The sequence below is a fragment of the Alexandromys fortis genome, unplaced genomic scaffold (assembly GCF_014885135.2).
Source record: "Alexandromys fortis isolate MF-2015 unplaced genomic scaffold, M_Fortis_MF-2015_v1.1 scaffold_52, whole genome shotgun sequence".
Taxonomy (NCBI): Eukaryota; Metazoa; Chordata; class Mammalia; order Rodentia; family Cricetidae; genus Alexandromys; species Alexandromys fortis.
Window position 1 is genome coordinate 2,489,949 of NW_026067929.1, and position 14,706 is coordinate 2,504,654.

A 14,706-nucleotide genomic window follows, 5' to 3' on the forward strand; every position below is an offset into this window, starting at 1 on the left:
TGTGCCCGCAACAGCAGAATGTCACCTCCCTCCTCCTTCTCCTTCCTGTCTCCCTCCCTTTATTTCTTCTTTTCCCTCTTCAGTATCTCAGTCTTAAGTAGTAAAATATGAAGGTGAAACACAAGCTGGTTATTATTATTATTATTATTAATCATTATTATTAGTCAGATTGACACAGGCTAGAGTTATTGGAAAACAAGTCTCCATAAGAATGCCTGTAGGCAAGTCTGGGGGAACACTGTCTTAAAAAATGATTGACGGGAGGGCCCAGCTCACTGTAGGTGGTGTCACTGGGCAGGTGGCCCTAGATCTGAGAAGAAAGCAGAAAGAGCCAGACACAGGGGCATGCCAGTGAGCAGCCCTCCTCCACTGTCTCTGCTTCAGTTCCTACCTCCAGGTTCTTCCTGTGTGGGTTTCTGTCCTGACTTTCCTTCAGCTGGATTATATACTATTATATCTGTAACAAACCTTTTCCTTCCCAAGTTGCTTCTGGTCATGGTGTATTGAACTAATACATGAAATATCCTAGCCTTTCCCCTTCCTTTCCTACAAGGAGGAGACTCATTTTTAAATCATTGTCGTGGTTTCATTTCTGCGGCCGTGAGAAAGGCCCTGGCAGAAAGCAACACCGACGAGGAAAGGGTTTACTTTGTTTGCAGTTCAAGGTCACATTCCAACATTTGGGGGATGTCAAGGCAGGAAATCAAGTAGCTTGTTTTTTATCAAATCTGTAGTCAATGGCAAAGAGAGACTAAACACCGCTTGCCTTGTTAGCTGCCAGTTTCCTCTGCTCTTTTACTCTCCAGGACTCCCTGAGTAGGGAATGGTGCCAACCACAGTGGCTGGGTCTTGCAGACCCACTCAATGAAGGCAGGCACTTGCAGACAGAACCATGGGCCATCCTGATCCAGGCACTTCCTTCTTCAGGCTCCCCTCCCTGGTTGTTCCAGTCTGTGACGAGTTGATGCTTAAAACCATCAGCCATCCCTATAAATCCCAGCTGCAACAAGCCATACGAGAAAACCTGTCTGATTGCTCCTCAGACCGCTGGGATTGTGATGGAAGGAGTTCACTGAATAATGGGATGCCTAAACTCATGGTTTTAGCATCTTTCACCCAAATTCGCCTGTTCCCTGGTCATTGCTGCACATCCTTGGTGTGGTGACGGGATCTCAGCAAACCTAGTCTGTAATCACTGCCCACTTGGGTTCAATCACTCTTCTCCATTCCTTTCCCATGGGCTTGTGGCTCTCCAGGTGCATCTTGGGAGGACTAGGAAGGTCTTCCCCGAGTAGGTTACGAGATAAGAACCTGGAAGCGCTCAGTTACGGGCAGAGTATTGTCTTTAAGGCAGACTCACCCACATATCAGGAGTCTGCTGTCTTCTTTCAGTTCTGATGGAGACTGGGCTACAGTTGGCAGGCTCCCCGACTCAGTGACGGCTAGTTGGCAGACATCGTATGTAATGATGCATGGAGTGAACCAGCACACACGTTCTTTGATCAAAGCATGGGGTATCCTGCAAACTTAATTCTCGCTGCTGCTGGAACCACAGTGATTTGGTACTTAAATTAGCTTCAGTGTCTGGGCGGGGCACTTGATATTTATCTATGACAAACACAAACAGGAAATGAGGTCTTATGACTTATTAAAATTGTGCTGATCTTTGTATTCCCCGAACAATAAATGGGTAGATGAGCACAGGGTTCTTACAGAGTCTGAGGTAGAGGCCCCCACGTGTGCAGTCATTTCTGTGGACCACCCTGAGAAGCTAGAGAAGATATTAGGAAATGTCCTTGCCACACAGGCTGCATCTTTGCAAAGCCTCATATGGCACCGAGACCACTGGGCACAGCTAGAGGTGGAACTATGGCCCAAGCCTAAGACATTAGTAATAACAGTGAGTGGTTTCATTAATTGATTCATTAATTCATCGGTGCTTCAATTATCAACTATTTTTGTGTGTTTGCTCCGGCAACTTCCATGGCTCGTTAATGCCCGTCTTCTTAGTGAGGGATGATGCTGTGGATGTACCAACTTCGTCTAAATGGCAGTGATTTTTTTAAATCTCTTCTAGGCGTTTGGCCTCATTAATATTTTAGAGTCATTGACAGTTCTCTTTAAGGTCCAAACCATTCTTTATGCGAAAACTGATCACAGTTTTAACACAAAGGGACAAAGTGACCATCAACTTAATTGATTCACTTTAAATTAGGCAAAATAAATTAAGTTGGATTGAAGTTTTAGAAGACAGTAATAAAATATGTTTGCTTTTTGCCTAAATAGGATGCCAGTTGGGACCCTAGCAGTCAGAGAACAAACTGTTATTACAAGAACACCTTTGGGGATGGGATGGTATGATCTAGAAGCACACATGTTCACTTCTATTCTGCCTCATTCTGAGAATAAATCTTCCTCTACCCAGAAGCCTCTTCCAGCTGATACAGAAGAGGGTCACGTGTTCTGGACAGTAGAGCACCAAGTCAGGGAGAGGAGGGACTTTCCATCCCATAATTCATTTGAGGGAGAAGCCACTTTACATCCTGCCTGGACAGAGTAGAGGGATTTCCCCAGGCTCCACACTCACTTTGAGCAAACACAAACTCTAGGCCTGAGAAGGTTGCTGTGGTGGCCGCAGAGCTTTTCCTGCTTCTGACTTAGTTCATTCAGCCTGTGGCACCTCTGCTATCACTCATTTCCTGTCCCTCTTTCTCTTCTAGCTTGGCAGTTGCATTTTATTCTTTACTGGCCCTCAGTGAACACATGGTAGAGCATAGTAGGGTTTTCTGTGACAACTCTGTTTTAAATAGTTCCCAGTATCAGTGGGCTACAATGGAGGAATATACCAAAGATAGAGCCGAGAAGCTAGGAGAGAAAGCAGGCCAGGGATGCTGGGTGGTCCCCTCCTCACCTCAGTCGCTCCCCTCTGGCTCTGGGATCAGCACCAGGCTTGATTTCTCACTGTCCAGACGTAACTTAGACAGGTGATTCTTGAGTCACAATGGTGAAAAGCAAGAGAAATTGTCAGGTGATGTCACGGGGAAGGGAGCAGAATTCTACACAAACATGGGACAGAGCGACACTTTTGAGTGTGGAGGTCTAAGCAATTCATGAAGGAGAAGAGCCAGAAGTTGTCGGGGTGTGGGTTTGTGTATTTGTATGCACATCTTTGTGTAGCTTAGAGGACATTGAGGAGGTTGTCTCGTGTGAGAGGTGGCAGGAATAAGCTGTGAGGAGGCTCAGAAGAAAGTTTCCTGGTTGGAGTGGGAGACGTGGGATTTCCCTCTGTATGCTGTGATTACCATTGATAAATAAAGGAACTGCTTTGGGCCTATAACAGCTATAGGGGAACAGAGCTGGGCAGGGAAAACAAAACGGAATGCTGGGAGAAAGAAGGGTGGAGTCAGAGTGAAGCCATGGAGCCCCACTGGAGACAGACATGCCCAGAACTTTACAGGGTAAGCCACAGCCACATGGCAATACACAGATTAATAGAAATGGGTTCAATCAATATGTAAGAGTTAGCCAGTAAGAAACTAAAGCTAATGGACCAAGCAGTGATTTAATTAATACAGTTTCTGTGTGATTATTTCAGTTCTGGGCAGCGGGGACAAACAAGCAGCCCTTCCCTCTGCTGCTACAAGTGAAGATGTTGGATGTGGGGTAGGGAAAACTGAGGAACTTTGTGGATAATAAAGTAGGGGAGGGAAGGCATATTAGCACCTGAGAGGAAGGGGCAACAATGTGCAAAGAGTGACAGATTATGAACTAGGGCATGTTGGCAGGAAAATGGGGCAGTGTCCTGGAGATCAGGAATCATGACTGACTTGGGACCCTAACTCATACGTCTCTGCTTCTACTCATCAGTGCTCAGCAGGTCTAGGGCTGTCTAGAAACTACCGGGAGAAGGGTGAGTGTCAGAGCAGCCATGATAAATAGGCTCTGGTCCAGACAGCCAAGGATCTTGACTCCAACACAGTTCATTCAGGGTCACAGGCAGTAGGCAGGAGCTGCTGCGGAAGGTCAGCTTTCATCGAGCCAGCCCGAGTGAGTGACTCAGCCCCTCAGCGTGGAGCACCGTTCGTAATCCATCTCTCCTCATCGTTTAGCGTCTCCTGACTCATTCTTCTTCATTTCTCGCTCCACGACTTTGGGGACCTGACAGAAAATTAAAAATCTCTCAAATCAAGAACTCTAAGACAGCACAAGTGTGGTGCCCACAAACATCCTCGTCCCCTGCCTTCCTGCTCCTTCTCCATTTGCATCCACTTCCTTTCCATCTTCACTGTTTCTGCCAAGCTGCTACCATGGCTCAAAATCTGCTTCCAAGTCATTTCCTTGTGCTTTCTCCAGGCCTCTGTTGTGATGCTTAGCACTGACTTGCCTTTTATTGACTGAAATATACAGTACATGGGCTGTTGAGTGAGAGCTAGGAAGGAGAGTGAGCTGTGGAGGGCCAGGTATTCAGGAGACGCCTCCAACCCATTTTGTGGTCATGACTGTGCCATTGTGCGGTAGTCACACCCTTGCTCATGTCCATCATGGGACAGAGTAAGGATGTGGACTGCAGGGGTCAGATTTGTTTCCAAGCCTGGAAAAGATACATAGCTTCACATCTACTTTGAAGATTTGAGTGAAGCAACAGCCTTAACCTGAGTGACTCCATTTGGAGTTTAAGTGCGAAGAAAGAATGATACCTGCATCCCATCTTCATGAGTCAACAGCAGCCATCTGCCGGCAGAGGAGCGGGCATGGGCTGATAATCCATTTATACCACTAAATAGCAACACCTGAAAATACATCAGATCCCATCGGGAACACCAGACAAATGGGTTTATCAGTCGCACCAGATGTGGCTAAAGAAGGACCTCTTCAACGAGAGGGTGGCAGACATGCTGCCTAGTCTGAGGCTTAGCCAGGAAGATGAGCGTAGGCGACTCTTGCCTCTGCCCCCAGACTGCAGCTCAAATGCAGTTTTTCCTGCAGGTGACACCCAAGCCTGTCCCATGGCCCTGTACCGCCCGCAGATCTGATTCCCAAGCCTTCTTACCTTGCCCCCAGCAGGCCTTTCTCTCTGTCCGCGTCAGGTTGGACTCTAAACTCTGCGCCTTTTTAACCATTCCTCAGCCACTCGTAATTGTGTGACCCAAGAGTTAGACTGGAGAAAACGAAATTGTGATCGCCAACGGCAAGCTACTAGCAGAATCAGAGTGAGTTGGCAGCGGAACTGATAGAACTTCTGAATTCGTTGTTCAACAAATTCTACTGTGGATTCATGGCCATATCTGTTTGTTTTTAAACATAATTCTGTTACTGTGTGTGAGTGTGCATATGTCTATGGTATGTGTGGGTGTGTGCGTGCCACAGTCCGTGAAGGCAGACGGCAACTTTGTGGAGTCAGTTCTGTCCTCCTACCTCTGTGACTCTGGGGGATTGAAATCAAGTCAGTGGGCTTTTGTGGTCATCTTGTTGGCCCTGGTATTTATGTCTTTGACACAAGATTACCGCAAGGTTCAACAGTAGAGGGTGTCTGCAGCAGACACTAGAGTAGAGTGTCTAGATTACCACTGGGGCCTTTCTTAGGGACTCCCTGGATACTCACCCTCCTGGCTGGGCTTTTATCATCAGCTCCAGGGAAGCTGATGTTGGGAGCTGAGTGCAGTCAGAACAGGCCCTGTGGATGGATTTAATACAAGTGGAGGGTATGTTGCTGGGCTATTCCCTAGTGAGGGCCTACCTTTGAGGAGATGAGCACACTCCATCCACTGTGTTACTGCCAGGCCTTCTGCCATAGTGAAGAGACTGAAAAAAAAAAACTTGAGATGACTGGGGGGCATCTCCTGTCTTCCTCCCTTGAGAGATGAACAGGGTGCACCTCCTGTCTTCCTCCCTTGAGGGATGAATGGGGGGGGCATCTTCTGTCTTCCTCCCTTAAGAGATGAACAGGGTGCACCTCCTGTCTTCCTCCCTTGAGGGATGAACGGGGGGGGGCATCTCCTGTCTTCCTCCCTTAAGAGATGAACAGGGTGCATCTCCTGTCTTCCTCCCTTGAGGGATGAACGGGGGGGGCATCTCCTGTCTTCCTCCCTTGAGAGATGAATGGGGGGGCATCTCCTGTCTTCCTCCCTTGAGGGATGAACAGGGTGCACCTCCTGTCTTCCTCCCTTGAGAGATGAACAGGGTGCATCTCCTGCCTTCCTGACTTCAGTCCCTTCACACATCAGAAACGATGCAGCATCAGGCTGAGCAAAGCTGCAGAGATACTTTGGGACAGCTATAAAGTGGATGCTCTGATCTTTTATGACCAGGGCATGAAAGAAGAAACAAATGGAAACAAAAATCTTAGCATGTCCTTAGCATGTTGAAACACACGCAAGCATGGTGGCTCTCACCTGTAGTCCCAACAATTGAGAGACCAGTTGTTCCAGGCTACTTGACTCCAGGACAGCCGCATGTGAGAGGCTGTGACACCCTGCTCACTCACTCCACAAAGGGCCTGGGAGATGACTCCACAGGTCTAGCCCTTGCTGTGCACGGGGATCTGAGTGTGGTCTGTGGAAAAGCTGACATGTGGCCAGTGCCTGCCATCCCAGTGCTCAGTATGTAGACAGGGATAATTGGATAGTAGTCAGTCAGGTTAGCCAACCAGTGAGCGAGCTCTAGATTCAGTGAGAAGTGCCTTGTCACCAATAAGGTGGAGCAGGCCATTTACCACACCACTGGGGGGACAGAGGCAGTTGGATCTCTTCGAAGGTCAGTCTGGTCTGCACAGTGAGCCCACACCAACCAGGGTTACATAACGAGACCCCATCTCAGGAAACAACCAACCAACCAAAAAAACAGACCAAATTCCCCTCAAAACAACAAAGGACAGGCAGAGAGAAAGGTTGATGAAGATATGAAATGCTGTCTTTCACCTTCCACATTCACATGTATGCACATAGCCACCTATGTGCTTGGTTGGAAAAATGATATTTATGCACAACATATAATCAATATTCTCAAAATAATTGCTTATTTGGTGTGCTACACAGATACAAATGCAGTCCGTACATTGCCCATTGTAGTTTTGTAACCTGATAAAAATACCACACTATGATATGATAAAGGTTTCTCTGGGAGGTAAAAGCTGTAGTGTCTTTGAAGAATCCTAAGTAAGAACGTTCTAGAACCTTCATGAAACCAGTCTGCTGCAGTCACAATGGATGCAGAACTTGGATGTGGCCCCGAGGAGTGGTCCGGAACATGTTAAGGTCAGCATTGCTGGTCCCCACTGCATGACTGCGTGACTTGAGAGGTAACACGACCTCTCTCTACACCTCACTGTGTGTGTGAAGTGTCGGTGTTGTCTGTCAGGACTGGGGTGAAGAGCCGTGAGTTAATGTGAAGGGTGCGTGCGTTGTGTTTGCCCCAGTCGGCTCCCTCAGTTGCCAGCTGTAGATGCTGTATTTTACCTGTCAGGGTCTCCTGCCTACGCTCTCAGGGTAGACTGTGCAGAGTACCTGTTTCCTTAAAGCTCACCTCTGCTTTACATCCTGGCTGTACATAGGGCTGTGCGGTTGCATTTGAATTATGGAAGGGTGTACATTGTCTGACTTCATAGACAGGAATCAGGAATGTCATGGGGTAACACAGTTTAGAGAGCTTTTATATATTCTTATTGGGGGAAAAGTGTTCTGGGTCTATAAGAAGCTACTACAGTTGGGAAAACGTTAGGAAATAAGACATGAAGTATTGGCATGGCCACTGCTGGAATATGACCACCCACCCATACACGGAGGTGGTGAGCCTTGGACACGCACAGCCCCTTTGTGTACTGTGCATCTTTCTGGCCTGAAGGTTGACGTTGGCTTGAAGGTTAGAAGAAAGTATCTCTTTAACCGGCAATAAAATTTAAAGCAATTTAATAGGATCAATTCTTGCCATTGCTGTTTCTTTTTTTTTTCTTTAAATATTATGCACAGCTGGGTTTGTAGCCATCTGTTTGGGGCCAGTTTGTCTGCAGAAGAGCTAATTAAAGAAGGAAAGATTTGTCATCTTAAGGAATGCTGACAGCTCTCATGGCCCTCGGGGGAGCAGAGTCTTGTTAGAAAAATAGTCTCTTTTTTTTGTTGTTTGTGTTGCTGTTTATTTGATGTCTAATTTATACTCGTTCTGATGTGCAATCAGCACGAATGCCTGTTTTCACATAGAGTGTGTATCTTCCTCGAACTGGGGGCAACTCATTTCTAAGGGTTAGATTTTCAATTATTACAAACATTTTCTTATTGCTGCGGCGGATTTTCTTTCTTAGCATATTTTAATAATTAATTTTTGTGTGTGCATTTTAATGTGTGCCAAAGGATATGTGTGCACATGTGTGTGTAGGTTGAAAGACAGTTTTCTGAAGTGGGTTGTCTCCTTTGCGTATGTGGGATATGCAGATTGAACTCAGAGTGTCAGGCTCTAAACAGTGAGCCATCTTGCTGCCTCTATTGTGACCGACTTTATCTTTTGATTGGTGGTTATATGCATTCACCTAATATAAAATTTGCCATGAAGCCATGTTTGAAATATCCATGCCACTGGCATTGAAAACGTTCATGGTTTTGTACCACATCTTTTTGCAACCCGTTTTCATCACTTAAGTACCAAGGATGGTTTCTGTCAGGAAGGTATCAGTCAACCCTGTGCCAGGAGCCTCTGGGTGTGGCTTCCCGGCAGTGGCAAAGCCACTTTTGTTCCTTGGGGACTGACAGGACAGGAAGGCAGACTGTCCTTTGGATTTCCATCCCGTTTGCAAAGGGTTTGGGATGGGCGTCCGAGGTGGACGAAGTCTTCGACAATGTAAATGCTGTATTTTCACAGAACATAGTGCGCTCCTCTGCTAACTGCTTGGGTGGGGGAACCAAGTCAGATTTCTAATGTATACAACAGTTTTCCATTTCATGGGCTCCCTGGTTTTCCATCCATCAAAAATCTAAGAAAACATGGTAGTAAGAAACATGGGCATATGAGCTTTGACCCAATTTTATCTCCAGTTTCTGGAGTCCTCCAAACGGGGAGCTCTTGTCAGCAATTCATGCGTTTTATTAGTGATGAGGCTGAAAAGCAGCCTTGGTCTTTAAGGTCAATTGTTTCTTTTTGATACAAATGTAGTTGAATTATAATCTCATTGGTTCCTGGTGAGGCTTCTATCCAAATCTGTGGGAGACCACCTGCTTTTAATTTTCATCAGTAAAAAGCCTATCAGATGATCACACCTTCTCTTTCAGCCTAGAGAGTTTGAAACAAACCCTGAATTCTTTAAAATCTCAGTCACTTAAAAATTAGTTAGCCTTGCTTGTCCTGGTAAATCCACTTATCAAGATGCCAATTACTATTTGGGCATAACTTATATCCTACTGTATTAAATTCATTTGATACGTGTAAGAGTGGAGCCTCTATCTTACCTGTATCTTCCCAGAAATAGTGGCCTACTTAGTGATATATTAGCGGTGTATTAATATTTATTAAGTGCTATGTGCATAACACAACATGACTTTTTTTATTAGAATACATTTTGTAATAGAAAAGCAAAGAGACATAATTAATTTTTTTGCTCTTGGAGAACTTTCCTGGGGCATATTCATCAGTACTGAGTGATGCCTGTGCCACAACCTTGGGAAGGAATGAATCAAGGTTTGCCTACGTCTGCAGGAAATGATGCTGGTGAGCGATTGTCGAATGCTGAGTGTGCCCCATTGTGAAGCTTCACATGGCTTTAGAGAGACACTGTAGGGAGAAGGAGGGCATGTGAAGTTGTTGTTGGGCTGGCTCCTGTTGTGGTGTCTGCCTTGTTCACGCCTTTCTCAGTGATGTGGGGTTGTTGTTGGGCTGGCTCCTGTTGTGGTGTCTGCCTTGTTCACGCCTTTCTCAGTGATGTGGGGTTGTTGTTGGGTTGGCTCCTGCTGTGGTGGTCTGCCTTGTTCACGCCTTTCCCAGTTACCCCAGTCAGCGGGAACTAAGGCAAGTGCGGTACATAAGGCATCTGGAGGGATGGAAGGAGGGAGGAGGATGAGAGAGAATATTCATATGCTTTTATTAAAGTTTCATTGTTGCAATTTTTCTATTTTATTCTTGTTCTGTGTCTGGTACTGGGCCTAATTTAGAAGTTTTTTTTTTTGTCATAGATATAAGTGCAGAAAGAAAACATATATGAGGGTTGGTAGTTTTTATTCTTGTAATGGATTAATGCCCTCAAATATGACCCAAATAGAAATATTTGTTGGGGGTTTTTGTTATAGTGGCAAGATTAATAACTAACACAAAGTGTGTGTGTGTGTGTGTGTGTGTGTGTGTGAGAGAGAGAGAGAGAGAGAGAGAGAGAGAGAGAGAGAGAGAGAGAGAGAGAGAGGGGTGGAAACTTCCTTTCTTCATCACCAGGAATGATAAACATGAAGTATGGGCTTAGGAAAGCACATTTGGGTTCAGCAGCTTAGAAATAATTCTGAAAACTTGGGAAGAAAGAAAAGGAACAAAGAGGAGAGTTCTAGAGACCTAGCAGACCTGCGGTGGGATGAAAGAAAGGTCAGGACAGGCTGGCTCTGCCACTGTAATGGTCCCCAGGGTGATGTCACCCTTTGTCCTCCTCAGCTTAAGCATATCCCTCTCAGTCTGTCACTTTGCTGGGCCGGGCAGGCTCCTTCTTTGGCGATTCTTACTCCTGAGGTTTGACCAGCACTGGGCTCAGATGTGGAGTGAAGCCAGGTTGTCCTTTGCTTCTGGCTCGAGTGGAGCAGATACCACAGACTATAGCAGGCCTTTTCTTCAGAAGCAGCTATATCATCAGCTGAAAATATCAAGCAAGAATAAACATCACAGCCCAGCAGTCAAGTCCTGTTCACTACGGTGTCTGTCCCCGCTGTGGTCCCCTGGGCTCTGCAGTTCTCTGCTGCTGTCCAGCAGGACAGAGAACACGGAACCCCACATTTCTGATTCAGGAAGAAATTATAATTTATAATAGGAAGTAGTGTCTCTTCTGCATGCAACCACTTTAACAACACCAGATATGAAACATTGTTATCAGACATAGTTCATCACTAGGAACTGAAAATTAAGTCAATGAGATGTTTTTATCTTTGGGGGTGAGCATTGGTGCTTTTTTAAACTCATGGTTTAGCGGGTTTTGTTCTATTTTATTTTATTTTATTTTTGAGACAGGATCTTTTTACATAGTCCTGTCTGTCCTGGAACTCACTATGTAGACCAGGCTGGCATTGAACTCACAGAGATCCACATGCCTCTGCCTCTGCCTCCCAAACACTGGGATTAAAGGCATGTACCACTATTTCCAGCTGTGTTATTTTTTATCATGATATATATATATATGTATATATGTAAAGCTGGTTGTATTTTTAGAAGTCATTTGATTCTAAAATACATGTATCCACAGCAATAATACATAATGCATTTTATCTAATTAGTATGTTTTATCTCTTAGAAGAAATATTAGGTTTATATTTTTCATCTATTGAAATATCCTTCATACCTAAAATATCACTTATTAATTGCAGTCAACTTCTCTGTTTTAAAGGTTAATTTGTTTTTATTATAAAATACTACAATAAAAATATTTCCATCTAGGTAAATTGTGGCATTTGAAGCCGATCTATAACAGATCTGATTCTATTTCATTTTTAATATGAAAGATGACCTCTGGAATTCTAAAAATATCCTTGTAAGCCATGAGCAGAAGGGAAAACAGCAGTGTTCCCCACCGCAGCATCAGGGCCGTGGGCTCTGCCCAGCCCTGCCAGGTACTCTGTGACCTTTGTGCAATGTTTTGTTTCCTTTTAAAACTATTCTCAATCTGCTAACCCATTAACCCAGTCTGTGGTGAGTATACTCTGGTTGTAGGGCCAGCAGCTGGGGTCTGATTGTAAGCCAGGTCTAGGAAAACCGACCTTGGCTCTCCTAGGAGCTCTTTTCCACATCTGCTCAGTTAGGGATGGGAGTTTCTGGACCGTCTCCCACCCCATGCTGGATGCCGACTGGCTTGATCTTGGGCAGGCAAAAGGGAGCTCCTGAGTGTAGTGGTCTTCCTGTCCGGAAGAGTGTGTTTCACCTGTTTCGCTCTGCCCACCCCCTCACCTCTGGCTCTTACTCTTCCCAGCCCCTCTTGGGCACGAGCCTTGGGGAGGGCTGTGGTGTAGATGTCCAGTTGGTGCTGAGCCCCTCACCGTACTTCACTCTGATCAGTTCTGAGTTCCTGCACTCTCTGATACTCACAGAGGAGGCCCGAGAGCTGCACTAGGGAGATAGAGACTTAGAAGGCAGTTTGATACTGTATCCATTTAGCAGAATTGTAGTAACAGCTTCACCCCAAGGCCTGTGCTTTCTCCACCCACCAGTTCTTGGCTACTTACACTCCCTTAAAAAAATAAAGCAGAGGTCATGTCTCTGCAAGCGACACCTGGGAGGGGTACCCCAGGGGATGGCCATCTCCAAGGCTAAGAGTCCTGCCCCATGTCAGAGGCCGACACCACAGATGCAGGCGAGGATGCTGGGCTCTGGATGGAGTGGTGAGTTGAGAGTGGGACTCAGAGGTGGGAAAGAGTGGAACTTGAATGCACTGCCTAGGACTCTGAGGTCTGTCAGTGAGTGATGAGTGACCCTGGACTTCTCTGAGCACAAGAGGGACGGGGAACTGTCCTAGCCACAACACTAGGCTAGTGTGATTGCCCACTGCCATTCACCTCAGGTGGCATTGCCTAGATACAAAGAAGGCATTGCCTTCTCTCGGAAGGCTTTTCTCATTGCTCAGATATTCAGCTCCCTCCAGGTTTTACAGCATTCTGCTTTTCTTCTACCCACAGAGAGCTGGAGTTGCCCATGCAATCCTTGAAGACACCAGAATGGGGAGATACACATTGATTCCATTTGCATTCTCGGCTTCTCAGATTGTGCCTCCCATTGTCTCTGAGATGGAATTCTTTGCCCAGGCAATCACAACACAGTGTCTCTGTTAACACAGAAGACTCTTAAAATTGGCAAGGGGCCTCTTCCGGTTGCCACAGAAGAACAAACCTTTTTCACTATAGGAGCCAAATTGAAGTGTGTGGGTTCCACGACTTGGGATGTTTGAGCTTGCTTTCCGGCAGCCATGTGCGTGCATGCATGTGTGCATGCGTGTGTGTGTGTGTGTGTGTGTGTGTGTGTGTGTGTGTGTGTGTGTGTGTACTGGGCAGTGAAAACTTCGGTTGAGAAACTCTTTCCCTAAGCCTGATCACTTTTTCTATGTGGGCAGAGCTAATTAGTTAACTAGTATTAAAAGCCTTTAAGAATGCACATAGTATGGAATGAACAGGTGTGGAGAGCAACCTTTCCCCGAACAGTGTGTCTCCCGAATCATTTGTTAGAGAAAAGTTCTCAATGACAGGACCGGCGGTAAACATGAAGTCAGCGCCTCACATCTGAGAGTGATGGTTTCATTGGCTTCCATTCTTCAAACATAGCCATTGTAACTCGATAGGACTCAGTGGTTTTAATTTGAAACTCACAAGACGGCCTCTACATGAAGAAAGCACATCACACCTCCCTTCCTCTCATCGTTTACCTTGTTTCCGGGTGAGAGTGGTCAGGGACATCACAAGCTTGAAGGAACCCGTGCCAGCCGTACTTGGAATGTGCTTATGTACAGCGCTGATGTGTCTCGTCCTATAACCTGGCTTTATGACTACCTGATGTCCTTGTGTAGCCCAGAAAACCCGATAGAGACATGGCAGTGCCCTTGGTGGCTCTCTGAGGGTGATGGGGGCAAGTCACCCCCTCATCCAGCCACACAGTGACCTAGTGCCAACTGTCCAAGTAGCCACGTGTTCAAGTCTTTGGAACTCAGCTTCCAGCAGTTGTCCCCCCCAAATGAGGCAGGGAGGGGCAGCAGGAGCTCAGGGAGGCAGCAGTGTTTTTTTTTTTTAATTTTTAATTTTTATCTACAGCGGGATTTGCAGAGGTTGCCCTTGATCTCCATGGAGTTGCATTTTTTTTTCATGTGATGTCTAAGACACATCCTGACAAGTCCACACAAGGGAGTTGTAGTGTCTTGCGGGAGAGACCACAGATGATATCGTCACAGTTCCATCCAGTCCAGTCCCAGAGGACACTGTCTGCCCACCGATGCATTGGCAGTACTGTGAAATCAAAACCGGAGGCTCCAGAGAGTGGGTGGCACAGTGAGGAGGTCTTGTTCAAGGAGCACTCAGTGCTGTCTGTAGTGACAGCTGCTACTGTCTGGGTGACAGGCAGGCCCCCAACAGGGTGGGATATTGAATCTGCTCAGCAGGGGTTGGCCTCCCCTCAATCCTTGTCTTCTCTCATCATCTCCCACTCCCCACACTGCATGGATCATCTGGGGGATGGAGTCTCAGACTCCAGGGTACCTGAGACTAGCCAGCTGCACAGCTGAGAAGGGCATAAGCGAATCACAAATTTCTTTCCGTTTCGATATAAAGATGGTGATGGCAGCAGCAGTGACCTCACACGGTGAGCGGTACTGTGCTCCGTGGGGACCAGACAGCACAGACCCCAGCGGCCTTCTTATGGGACTTTGTCACGTGTCTGGTCTTATATGCAGTTATAATTTCTTCTCTTAAATGCAGTTCCCTAAGAGAGGAGCCCCGCCAGTGAGTGGATGTTTTTATGAAGGAAGGAGGGAAGGAGGGAAGGAGGGAAGGAGGGAAAGAGAGA

At 46.3% G+C, this 14,706-nt stretch overlaps 1 long non-coding RNA gene across 1 annotated transcript in view; it reads left to right on the top strand.

Moving 5' to 3' along the window:
* LOC126503196 (uncharacterized) overlaps positions 1–14,706 on the top strand; it is a 32,944-nt gene that overhangs the window by 17,248 nt on the left and 990 nt on the right. Inside the window, exon 3 of the long non-coding RNA XR_007592213.1 lies at positions 14,472–14,642. This is a non-coding gene — a long non-coding RNA (uncharacterized lncRNA). The remainder of the gene's footprint in view (positions 1–14,471; positions 14,643–14,706) is intronic.